General features: G+C 34.8%; 1 protein-coding gene across 2 annotated transcripts in view; it reads left to right on the top strand.

Annotated features, from left to right (window-relative positions):
* The window catches only part of NCAM2 (neural cell adhesion molecule 2), a 589167-nt gene that overhangs the window by 404615 nt on the left and 170709 nt on the right, over positions 1–13843 (top strand). The window lies entirely within an intron of this gene.

Consider the following 13843-nt stretch of genomic DNA (forward strand, 5'->3'; position numbering starts at 1 on the left):
ACCGTCTCATAAAATTAGCAACAATCTTCCCTGTAGTATTCTTTTTTGACCACTTCTCAAACTTGCACCTCCCAATACAGAATAAGCAGCTCAAGAGCAGCTCATCATTTTTGTGTCTTGGAGCAAGGATACATTCAATTTGCCAGAGCATCTCCACTTCCTGTGTCTTTGGCCTCACTTTCAACAGGTTTCCCCTAAATGATAATGATCATATTTTTTTCATTATCTAGGGATTAATATGCATCATTATACCTCTAAGAAGATTTGTCATAAACCTAGTCGGCCCATGATTTTCTTTTATTCGTTTAGAGACATTATAAGATGTCTCATACTTCCTTGACATTTTTGCCAAAGTACATACTGTATCTTCTCCTTCTGTGGTTAAGGGCTGTAGCATTGATTAATTGACCCCATATTGGGAAAGTAGTCTAATAAACCTTCTGCCTTTTGGTAGAAAAACATAATACTTCATCAAACTAACCATGACAGCAACATTTTTGACCCTTTTCTTCTTACATGTAGTAAGCTATAGAGAACAAGCTGGACTCTTACACATGATTGATATTTTAATAACTTCTATTAGATCCACTCTTAAGACTTCCTTCTCTTTTTATTAACCAAATGTTGTAGAATGTCTGGCTTATACATGCAGTCTTTGCTCCTCTTGAATATTCTTTATGGAGGGTTTATTTATTTACACCAAAACCAAAACTAAAACACAAATAAAAAAATGCTTAGAGGAGTTCATTCACCATTTGTTATCTACAGCTTTAATATTCAGCACTTTCCTAGATGTGGGTTGTTTGTCTGTATAACAAAAATGATTTGATAAAATTCTTTGTTCCAGATTTTGGTGTTTGGTGAATAGTTTCTGTTGTTTATCTTTGATATTCTCTATAAAAGATCATCTTCAGTAAATATACACTGCTTTCCTTTAAGAAAATCATATTAATGAATTATATATGAGTCAGACAGCAAGATAGCCAGAGTAGAATTCAGAGAACAGCTATACAGGCTTGTTTTTAATCTCTCCGAACCTGCCACCTAATGTGCAGTTATGAAATGCTGAAATAAAACATATGATGCACTCAACATATATAGCTCTGCATTAAAAAAGAGTATATATTTACAAAACTACTGTTTTCACATATGGCAAGAATACACACACTAGTTATATGCAATATCCAATAACAGATACTGAAACATGCATCTGGCATAATATTTAAAAAAAAGAAATTTTACATATCTACTGCCAGGTCTTTTCCAACCTGTCATATCAGTCTGATAAAAATGATGTTGTTAAGAGTGTTGTATTGTTTAATTTAAGAATTCTCACAGCTCTGCAGCATGTAGTCACTAGATGATAAATGCATTGCATTTTCTGACATAAACTGTGAAACTAGCAACAATTTAAAAGACTACAAATTCTGCTTCCAGCATGATAAATTAAGAGGGGCCTAAATTATACTTCAACCTTAAAGACAATAGCAACAGCAAAGAAATAAAAGACAAAATTTATGAGAGATCTGAAATTTCCTCTGTAGTCTTAAGATGAGTACTCATCAGTGTATGGGTGTAAGGAAACTCTTCAAAGCCAAGGAAAGTACCATTAAAATACTGATGAGTATAAGCTTTCATAATATGTCAAAATTATTCCTAAATTAAAGACTGCTCTGGACTTGTCTACCAAGCTTAAAAACAAGCTTCAAAGTAATAAAATTGTTTTCAAGTAATTTAACTGCTTCTAAGAAAAAAGACTGAATATTTTTAAAGGACTACCAAAAAATCCAGGAATAAATACATAAACTTTATAATTTTTGGCATCCAATAAAAAGTAACAGACTAGAACAGGTACAGGAAAATAAGAGCCATAATAATTGAAAAGAAATCAATAGTAGAATTAGATCCCAAAATGACAGGGATGATAGTATTTGCAGACAGGAATATTAACATATCTATTTTTTAAAAAAAACATATAATACATATCTACAAGAAAATAGAAGAAAGTATAAGCTTAATAGGGATAGACGTGGAAGATATAAAAAGAGATTAAATAAAAATTCTAGAGATTAAAAGAAAAAATATGTTCACAGTAAAAAAATACATTTGATGTGATTAACAACACTGCGGAATAAAAGATTAGTGAAATTAAAGACACAACAATAGAACCGATTCAAATAAAACACCAGCAGGAAAAAAAAGAAGACTAAAATATTATATGAGCACTTCTGTATCTTTTCCTTGCTCTAAGTACATGTCAATGAAAGCTTAGAAAGGGTCTTCACTTGGCTGATTAGAGAGAGCAAAGAAAGAATGCTCCCAAGATATTTTAGGTTTTTTCATACTGTATTTTATTCTATTATAGTTCTTTTATGGAGTTTTATATAAAGTATGTAAATATATATAATGACTATATTTAAATTTAGTGAATATATACTATATAAAAGGCACTTTGTAAGTACTACACATGTAACATTATTGTACTATTCCCAGTTAGGTATTGTGCTTCCAAGGTATGCATATCTTCATATAATCCTCACCAGGCATCGGTACTAGCAATAAACACTAGATACTGTATGTTAGTCAACTTGTGTTGACACCAAATCTCAGTGACTTGCAAAACAAAAATTTACAGCTAATAAGTGGGCTACAGCAGCGTGCTTCTGGTTTAAATTTGAGGTCTGATCTATTCTACATGTTCTCTCTATTCAGAAAACAGCCTAAAGGATCAGCTCCTCTCTTGGGTTTGGGTTTGAAATTTTCCATGATAAAATGTGAGAAGTAATTCTACAATAAAGACAAAAGACTAGAAAATAATATAATGAAACTTTGTGTACCTATCACCCAGCTTTACGAATTACAAATATTTTTCCATTCCAATTCTTACATTTTTAACACTCTCCTCCATCTATTTTCCAATAGGGTATTTTGATAGTTATGCTAGTGAAACATTTTTAATTTTGGATTAAAACAGTGTTGAACCAGATTACCTATGCATTCCTCAAGGCCGTGAAACAGTCAGTCAGCACTTATTAATGACTACCTGCTTTACCTCCAGAGCAGTAAGGTTCAATTACATGATATCAGTTTTCACAGTGTGAGTCAGTTATGTGCCATAAATTTTCCCAATACATCTGGTCATATTTTAATAATGTTGAAGATGAATGGTTTCAGAGTATCATTTGCTTCATTATTTCAGATATTGGTTCAGTGTCCTTATTGCCGTGAGACACAAATCTAAATTTTACCTCAATAGAATGTAATTTTTAGGTAAGAGTTATCTTCTTGGCTTCCTTGTCCCTTATTGATTTTTTAAATTAAGAGATTGTTCTTAATCTTCAATTTGCCATTATGAAAGCTAGAAAGGAAAATTGGGAATCCAAACCTAGCTGTGATCATCCTATTATTCCTTGTTTCTTAACCTTGGAGAAAACAGTGAAATATTGTATGAATTTACAGATCAAATTGGTGGAATTTTCCAAGTCCTGGCTTTCTTCTTAGCTTCATACTTATTGGCCTGACTTCTATATCCTAAATTTCTGAATAAACTTGTTATCAAATATTTTATTTTATCATACAATTCAATTACAATTACACAAACACAAAATCAAAAAAATTGATATTTGTTAATGAGAGCAACCAAAATTCATGTGAAAATTGTGGTCAACCATGTTCTAAGCATGTTTTTCTTCTTCTAATGTACTTTCTCCAGAGTTCCAGTTACAAAGAATGACCATGACATGGGGGTAGGTGACTTCTTATGGCTTTGACTTATAAATTTGGGAGACACATTGCTTACTCATTAGAATCCCACAAATTTAAGACCATCGATTATAAACACAGGTCATTTCTAGTTAAAGCCCTCAGGACTGGCGTTTGATACCAAAGGTATAGGATTTGAGCAGAGAAGGTTATCTCAACCAAAAGAGAGTCATGATATTTCTGTCAGCCAGAAAATACTACAGCAATTACACACCAATTCAATATCTAAGATTTTATCATTTTTATTATTTATATAATATGCATTCTATTATTAAGTAACATAAGCATTTATGTGTGAAATGTTCAGCATTGATCACTAATGTTTGGTTTTTCCATGTTAGTTTTTTGTCCTGGTTATGCTTTTGTCTTCTACCAAATATCTTACATTATTATTTGTGTACAACAAAGTTAGTATATTCGATTACCATATATGATTGTGACAGAAGTCTAGTGGCAATAAAATGATTAAGAAGAGGATGGGATATATATCCCTTTAAGAAGGATATGTGACTATATCAATGAAATTGGTGGTTGCATAAAACTTAACATATTTGTGCCTTAGATCTGCACAGTCAGATGTTTTGTGCCTAAGTATCAAGTGTTGAGGTCTTTATAACTTTTAATTAATTTGGCCTGCATAGTAGCTCTGAAGTCTGTACTCTTATTACACCAATTATACAGAATGGGAAATTGAGACACAGCTAAGTTAAGTCACTATCCTCAGTCACAGAGCTAATAAGTAGCAGATCCAGAATGTAAACTTATGCAATCTGATTTTAACTATTATGTAATATTGTTTTTTATTATAGCGGATCACATGCACAAAATATTCAGGTCACATTCTGAAAACCAACATTTTGGCAATTATCAGTTGGAACCCACCTAGTCTAATTTGTTTTTAGTAAGATGTCACTGAAAGATTTATGCTACTTTTGAGTTTAAGATGATAATCTCTTAATTTTTTTAAAGATTTATTTCATTTATTTATCCCTTTCCCCCCTCCACCATTGCTTGCTGTCTGCTCTCTATGTCCATTTGCTGCGCGTTCCTCTGTATCTGCTTGTCTCCCTTTGTTGCATCATCTTGCTGCACAGCTCTCCACGGGCATGGGCCATCAGCTCTCCACAGGAATGGGCCATCAGGTCTCCATGGGGTACGGGCCAGCTTGCCTTCACAAGGAGGCCATGTGATGCGAACCCAGGGCCTCCCATATGGTAGACGGGAGCCCAATCAATTGAGGTACATTTGCTTCCCATAATCTTTTAATTTTAAATATTGAGTTTTGAAATTATGATTCTATAATATGGGTTAAAATATATGCAGGTTATTGTAACTCATGAAGCTGTTATATTAAAATATGAATATATGCATACATATTATAATTGTATATACCTACAACAATCTTCTAATGGTAGATAATTTTCCCACCCAGGTATGTGCGACAGAAACCTGGAAATATTCTTTTCCTCCTTTCTTTCACCAGCACCTCCCAACCAATAAGTCATTAACCACTGCTGATTCCACCTCAGAATATTTTTGGAATCCACTCACATATCTTCTACACTGTCACTACCTTTTCTGAGCACCTGTATCTCATTCATCAGTGAGATCATACTTGTGCAGGATTGGTATAGAATACTTCTAGTGTGTGTCCCGCCCCCTCCCTAATCTATTCTTCACCCTGCAGCATGAATGAACTTTTCAAATCACAAGTTCATTCACCTAGTTTCCCTGCCTTAAGCTTTTCATGTATCTTTTAAATTGCTCTTAGAATATCCAATCTCCTTCTCTAGCCTTTTATGTGTTTGAATTTTGGTTAACATATAATTCATATTACATATAATTCGCCCACTGAAGTGCACAATAAATGTCTTTAGCATATTTACAGAGTTGTGCAACCATTACTACAATGAATCTTAGAACATATCATCCCAGAAACAACTTGCATTCATTGGCCATCACCCCCCCCGCCAATCTTTTTACTCCCCTAGCCTTAGGTAACCATTTGTCTACTTTCTGTCTCTATCTTCTTGTAGATAGTTCATATGAATGGAATCATTTAATATGACTTTATTACTAACTTCTTTGTCTGAACACATTTTAGTTACTACCCATTCATCAAGGAATGGACACTCAGTTTGTCTACACATTTGAGCTATTATGAATAATGACATTATTTGTTTTTCCCTGATGGATAATGATGTTGATCTTTTCATGTGTATGTTAGTTGTCTCTTGGATTTGAGGCTCTAGTTGGTAGTCTTGTTTATCTCTCCAGTTTCAATTTCTCTACCCTTTCCACTTGCTCTTAGAAGTGCCAGCTTCAGAAAGTTTATTTCAACTCTTTGCACATGAAATTTTTCACTCAAGTCCAGGCCTATGTAGTTCCCATTACCTAAATATAACTATTTCCTTCTGTGTTTGTGCCTTATTCCAGCTTGCTCCATCGATGTGAAATTATGTGCAAGAACCCTGCTTTCAGAAGAACCTTGCACTTGGTTTAATGTGCTGATATCATTGCCTTGAATTTCTTCATAATTCTAAACCAAGAGCTCCACATTTCATTTCATATGGGCCCTTCAAATGATATAACTGGTGTATTGCCTGACTTATTACTTACCCTTCAGTGCTCTATTTAAACAGAAATACCAATAGAGTTTGCTTCAGGCTTATGTAGAATGTATTAGGTATTCCTCCTGAATGTCATCTTTCCTAATAAATATCCCACATTGCCCTTCCTCATTCTTCCCCCTAAGCCATATTGACAGTCAGACCAAGGTCCTTGCTCACCTTATGCATTTTCCCACCCCCAGAGCCCAGTATAGTACTTGTTGCCTCACTGTGGTACAATATGTGGTTTAATCACATTGTTATGGTTCAAGTGGTGAACCACATAGCAGAATGACTCAGAACATAACTGCTAGGACCAAAGAGCGTGGACATCCAACTGCTGTCACCTATAAGCTGAGGGACTTGGAAAAGTTTTTTCATGTTTCTATTCCTCAATTTCCTCATCTATAAAATGAGGATGATAATAAACCTCATGTTAGTAAGGGGATTAAATGTATTAATAATTGAAAACATTTAGAATGATATCTTACAGTAATAATTATTATATGTGCTAGCTGTTGTTATGTTCAATTCCTGTATTTGAGTAATTACTGAGTGTATATGCAAAGAGAAGCAAAGAATGCTAGAATGTAGTGAAAAAACTACCTAAGTGAAGTTTTATTATGCATAGTGCTCCTTATTAAATCCACTTACACTGCTAGGAGGTAGGGTAATTGAAGAAAAGTTCAGTTCATGAAATCAAACTAGAAAGAAAATGAGGAAACTAGGAGCAAGCACGGAAATAAAAATGCTAATAGTAATTGTCTGCATTTTATTAGGAAGGGAAGAGAATCTTTCTGCTTAAGATTATTTCTGGGACCAGAGAAATTGAACAGGTTAGCATGATATTAACACAATTTGGAGAAGTTTGTTTGGGTAAATGAAGGTCTGTGGACAGTGTCCCCTTTTTATTTATGCATTTAGCAGTTAAGCTATGCCTCTACCTCTAAGAATTTGAAGTAGCATTTAATTTGCATTCACTAAAGGTATAATGTCATTAAGAATAAGACAAAGAGAATATATAATTCAGGGGTGTGTAGCTGTGCCTTTGTTTTGTGTTGTGCATGTGGTCCCTATTTGCCTTCACCAAGACCCACTGTGCCCTTAGTCTCTGCTTCACTTCCTGTGTATCCTTCAGTTCTTTCACATACCTTCGGAGGCTGCCACCTGGAGCTATCTCCACACCCCCATTCCTCTTTCACCATTTTCGGATCTCAATCCACATTTTGTTTCTTCAGTGAACAAATTCATCCCACACTCCCCCATTTATTAACCACCAGTAGGAAACTGTGGTGTTCATACATGGCACTTTTTGCAGTATGTTTACATGATTTTTTAAAAACTGCTAGGTTACTTCTCTATTAAACTTTAATTCCATAAGGGTAGAAACTAGTCTATATTGCTTATCACTCTTTCCTCATTCTCTGGCTGCCTTTTGTAGAATTAATGCATGAAAAAACAATTGTTGGGTGACTAAATAGCATGATCTTCAGTTCTCCTCTAGTAGCCAAAATGGCCAAAGACTGAACATTTCATGGGTGCAAGTGTACTATATTTAAGTTCAGAATTTGACAATAAGTTTTTAACCAGGTAAGGTCACAAAATATTTATATGAAAACATGGCAAGTTATGCAATGTCATTTGTCCAGTGATCAAAACTGACACATTTTTTAAATGTTAGAGCTAAATCGAAGAAGAGAATGATTTGGAACACATTTGTGATGATTATATGGAAAGTTAAAGGATATTCATGACAATACAAGGTAATTAATTAAGGGACTCTTGAAAAGACAATAAACTACCTCTACAGATAAACATTTTAAAGATATGAAATGCTATTCAAATAAGCAGTTCTTAAACTGACCTTCTAGGTAGGCAAAGAATATAACATCAAATTTTAGAGTAGATTTCTGTAAAGGATAAGAATAATAATGTACAGACACTTTTCTTTCTAATCATCTTCAGTGCAGTGAAAGAATGAGAAAATACTGGAGACAGAGCTAATATGTCCATTAGCCTGTCTCAATCAAATATCAGATGTCTTAAATGAATCTTCGGTAGATATTGAATCAAAGCCAAGGTATAAGTGAATTTTTTTTCTGAAATAAGTAATGCCTTTTTGGAGCACAAAGTGAGTAAGAAATGTCCTTTACAATGTCAGGTATGAGAAGAAACAACTTTGGTCTTCTGTTGTAAGTTAGTTGATATATATATTTCATCATTGCAGAGCCAAAGCTGAGTCTGAAAATGATACATAATTTCCTAGGGAATCATAAACTTTCCCAGTTTCCGTTGTTCCAGATTTCCACTAGTAATTTCAGATTCAGTGATAACTTTTAAATACTAATATTGTCACCAAGTTATCCTATATTTATATACTGGAATTTTTTTCACAAGGCCAAACCCAAATAATTTTAAAAGTTAATGACAAAAGAACTTGTTTACTTTCAGAGGAAGAAAATTGTGACCTTAAATTTCACTTTTCAATACTATGAAAGTAAACATTTTTTATGGAAAATTTTGAATTGCTTTGCATTATCAATAGGGCATCTTGTTACATTCCAATAAAGATAATTAAATTCCAATTTTAACTTATAGTAAGTAATAACTGGTGGATTACATTTTCTTTACTCAACTTCATGTAAATATTGCTATAACTTAATTTGCTTAATAAGAATAAAATTTGTTGTGCCTGTATTAGGTACTATTCCAATTGCCTTTAAAATGAAGTACCATACAGAATTTTTTCATATTGATGAGCTATAATAATCATTCTTCAGAATGAAATCCCTGAAGTTCCACCCAAACCTTAGTAAAAACAATGAATTCCCAACAAAGTATAGTATAAGAAGCCATTATTTTTTGAGTCAATCAAGGAATATTTTGAATATTAATAGGCATTTGGATAAGAAATTAAAGGGTAGGTGGCACAATACTTAACTGAAAACATGCTATAGTAAAAAAGGGAAAGATTTAAGACATCAGTGAAGACTTTTAGGAAAATACAGGATATTTGTGACAGTACAAGGGAATTATAATTAATGATATCCAAATTGGCAGGTGTACTTGCAGAGAAAGATGGTTCTAAAATTTGGAGAAGATACAATGTTAGTTACAGTTGTGGAACAAGGGAGATAAAAGCTTTCAGGAAGTTGTTAGGAAAATTAAAAGTTTGCCCTTATTCTTAAAAAGTACCTATTCTTAGCTACACAAGAAAAAAATTCTACAGCTGGAATGATTTTTCCCTTTTGCTTGAAAAACAAATAACATAATATCAATGGCTTTTGCAGACTCAGGAAGACTTACTCGGTCAAAATCAGCCTAAGAGTGCTTGTTCTCTCCACAATCCAGAGAAGGATGTCAATATTTTTCTAGCTCAGCAGCACAACCACAGGCTGTATATTGCTGAGGCAGCTAACAGATTGATCTACAGAAATACAATCGTTGAGAATTGAGAGTGATAATATTGAGCATAATAATAGACTGAGAATTCCCAGAATTTATAAAATAGGGGAAGAGAGATAAGAAGGGAAGGAGGAAGGGAAGGGAGAAAGCTACAGAAGAAAGATGAGATTAGATTACCCAAGGGACATTGACTGAAAAGAGGACAGAGTACAGATCAGACTATGTGCTGGGGCTTCAGGGAGGGAGGAGTCTGTAATAGAGACCAAGAAGTAATGAGAGAGGTGACTCTGGGAAAAAACCCAGGAAAGTGGAGGTGTCATGAAGGACAAGGACAATCAGCATATAAAGAAGGAAGGGCCTACCAGCCAAGAGAACACCACATGACCATATGAACACATTCATATGCTATAAAGGCATGCCCCAGGTGCAACCCTCCCCACCACTGACACCCCGAACCAGTGATCCTCCCCGACATACTTTCAACCCTTCTACAATTCAATACCTCCCCCAAAACCAAACCAAAAGTAAAATAAAATAAAAGTAAAAATAAAATATTTTTTACATTATGCCATGAGATCTGTTATCATTTATTTATATTGACAATTTCTTCTGTATGTTCCCCCCACTTCTTATATTTTTTCACTTTACTTTCCAAGAAGATTTAGGTTACAAAATTGTCACATAGAAAATATAGAAGATTCCCATATATTCCCCCACATCCTCTCCTACCAATAGCATCCTACATGACTATGATAGATTTGTTAAAATTGGTGAACAAATATTGAAGCATTGCTACTAACCATGGTCAGTGGTTTACATCATGGTCTACATTTAGCACCATATACTTTTATAGGTACTAACAAAATGTATAATGGCCTGTGTCCATCATTGCAAGATTATGCAGAACAATTCCAATCCCCACAAAATGCCCTATGTTTCATACATTCTTCCCTCACCCCCACCCCTTGGAAACTATGGCAATCACTAATTTTCAGTTTCTGAAAAACAAGGTTCATAGTTACATGTATTAATATTGAGGGATTGACATACTGGTCTGTTTTCTTTTATTAGACACTGCCTTTGTACTGGAGGGGTTCTTGCCCATCTGTTTGAAAATGTAGCAGCATTCCCCAGGATGGGAGTTTAATATTTTCCTGTTTATTATGTGGGTCTCTACCCACTGAAATAACACCCTATGACAAGATGGACACATTTATATTCCATAGAAGCATGCCTCAGGTGCACCCTTTCCCACATATTCCCCACCCCCTACGCCTTGCACCAGGGCCCTCTCCTGTCATATATGCCATAAACAAGAACAACAACAAAGAACATTCCCACCATGTAGTTTCAGCCACAGACCCACAAATACCCAGAGTTCACCTGTTCCTTCCTCCAGTCCTCTGCCCAGTGCGATGGATAGTCTAACCCAAACCCTCCCCACTCTCACTTTCTGTTTATTTGTGAATATTCTAAACTTAGCCTTATTTTCGAAAGACAATCTTGCCAGATAAAAGATTCCTGGCTGGAAGTTTTCTCTTGTAATATCCTAAATATAACTTACCACTATCTTCTTGCCTCTGTGTTTTCTGGTGAGAAATCAGTACTTAACCTTATTGGGTATCCCTTATATGTTATTCATTGCTTTTCTCTTGCTGTTCTCAGAATTCTCTCTTTGTCTTTGGCATTTGACATTATGATGAGTATGTGTCTCAGAGTTGGTCTATTTGGATTTTTTCAGATGGGAGTACATTGTGCTTCTTGGACATGGATATCTACATCCTTCAATAGGGTTGGGAAATTTTCTACCTCTATTTCTTCAAATATTCCTTCTTGCCCTTTAACTTTCTTTTCTCTTTCTAGGACACCCATGACACATGATTGCATGCCTTTTCCTGTCATTTAGTTCCATGAGACCTTGTTCAATTTTTTTCTATTCTTTTCTTCATCTGTTCTTTTGTGTGTTCACTTTCAGAGGCTGTTTCTTCAAGCTCACCAATCCTTTCTTCTGCATTCTCAAATCTGCTATTATATTACTCCAATGTTTTTAAAATTTCATTTATTGTGCCTTTCATTCCCATAAGTTCTGCTGTTGTACTATATATGCTTTCAAATTCTTCTTTGTGCTTATCCAATGTCTTCTTAATATCCTTAATCTCTTTAGCTATCTCGTTGAATTTAGTAAGGAGATTTGTTTGAACATTCATGATTAGTTGTCTCAACTCCTTTATGTCATCTGGAGACTTATCTTATTCCTTTAATTGGGCCATATTTTTCTGTTTCTTGGTGTGGATTTTAATTTTTTGTTGGTGTCCTGGTATCTGGCTTGTTAGGGTATTTATTCTTGGTGCAGTTTTTCTCTTTAGTTTAGGGCTTCCTGCCATTTCTTCCTTGCTAGTTGTGCAGCCTTAATGCTGGGGGCTGAGTCAAAATGGCAGCTACCAGCCTCTTTCTGACCTAGACAGATTCATACTTTAGCTATTCTTAAGGGTATACTTTAGCCAGCCAAATTTACTAATCAGGAACTGAAATCAGTGGCCAACTGTCTCTTCCTCCCCTGTTTTTGGGAAATGGAGTTTCAAATTCTAGCGACAGAATAGCTCCTGGCATGGTCTGAACTGCTAACATAGGATAATCACCAGCCTCTATGGCTTGGCTGGTAATTTCCCAGAGAGGCTGGCCTAGGTTCCCCAGCTTCTTCCCTGCCAGAGGTGGTGCCTAAAATAGATCTGCATCTGATCTGGATGGATAGAAGCCAGTCCCCACCAGCACTGTGATTTTCAGTCTGCCCAACTTCCCCTTGTGCCAGGTATGCAATTAGATGGCAGCTACCAGCCTTTTCCTGACTTAGGTTCAGACTTTAGCTGTTCTTAGGATTATACTTTAGCCCGCTGAATTTACTCATCAGTAGCTGAAGTTGGTGCCCCGCCGTCTCTTCCTCCCCTGTTTTTGGGAAGTGGAGCTTCCAATTCTAGCCACAGAACAGCTCCTGAGGCAGCTTGTGCCTCCTGTGGAGGATCGCACCAGCCTCTGGGGCGTGGAGAGCTCTACTTATGAGTCTTCTTTACAGATGGGCAGTCTCCTCCTTCCATTCCTTCAAGGATGTTGCAGGAAGTGCTTCTGGTCTCCCAGAGCCCCCAAACAGGTGCTTCCGCTAGCTCCAGATAGTTCTGGGTGTTTACTAACTGCCTTGTAGCAGCAGCTGATTCTAGGAGCTCCTTACTCTGCCACCATCTTTCTAGTTTGGGAATCCCCTATGTTTTTGATGAACCATTTATGTAATCTAAAACATCTTTAAAAAGAAAAGAAAAAAGTAAATTAACGAAAAAAGAGAAGAAAAGGCAATTCAATACAGTCAAATTCTGCATGGAAATGCACAAAGGTATTGGACAAAGAATACCCATTTATTTATAGAGAAATAGTTACTGTTTCTAACCATATGGTAATCTTGTATTGGATTTTTAATATTCTGATTTTCACTTCTGTGAATTCTTGCTTTTATTTCTTCTTTTTTCTCAATAAAGTATCTTTGACTGTAGAAAATATTTTTGAAAAATGTGAAACAAAATGTCTTTCATTTTGAAAAATTTCACCTTACTATTATTTTAGAAGTACTCTGAAAAGAAGAATATATTTTTGGTCTAGAAATCCCAATATAACCTACATTTTATATCCCGACTAAATTTTCATTTAAGACTTTTTGTCTGAATTCAAATTGGGTACAGTTATACAATAATTAAATTCCTTACATAAAATTTAAAAGTGAAAGAGGAATTATGTTTTGTTCTAATCATCTTCATGTTTTAAAAGTTTGTGAAATAATCATTGGTATTAATTAATCACAATTTGATAATACTTAAACACCAAATTTTAATAATACAAATAACATAAATGTATTGAAATTTTGCAAAATCCTGCCGAAAATTAAATTTAATAAATATGTTATTGTCAAATAACGTCTTTTGCAAATAGTAACACATTTTGTATGACCCAGAATGCCTTACTGAGACACAAATTCTCAATGACTAAAGAGAATCAATACAATAGTCAAATTGAGTTTTCAAATG

The sequence above is a fragment of the Dasypus novemcinctus genome, chromosome 4, assembly GCF_030445035.2.
Source record: "Dasypus novemcinctus isolate mDasNov1 chromosome 4, mDasNov1.1.hap2, whole genome shotgun sequence".
Classification (NCBI taxonomy): Eukaryota; Metazoa; Chordata; class Mammalia; order Cingulata; family Dasypodidae; genus Dasypus; species Dasypus novemcinctus.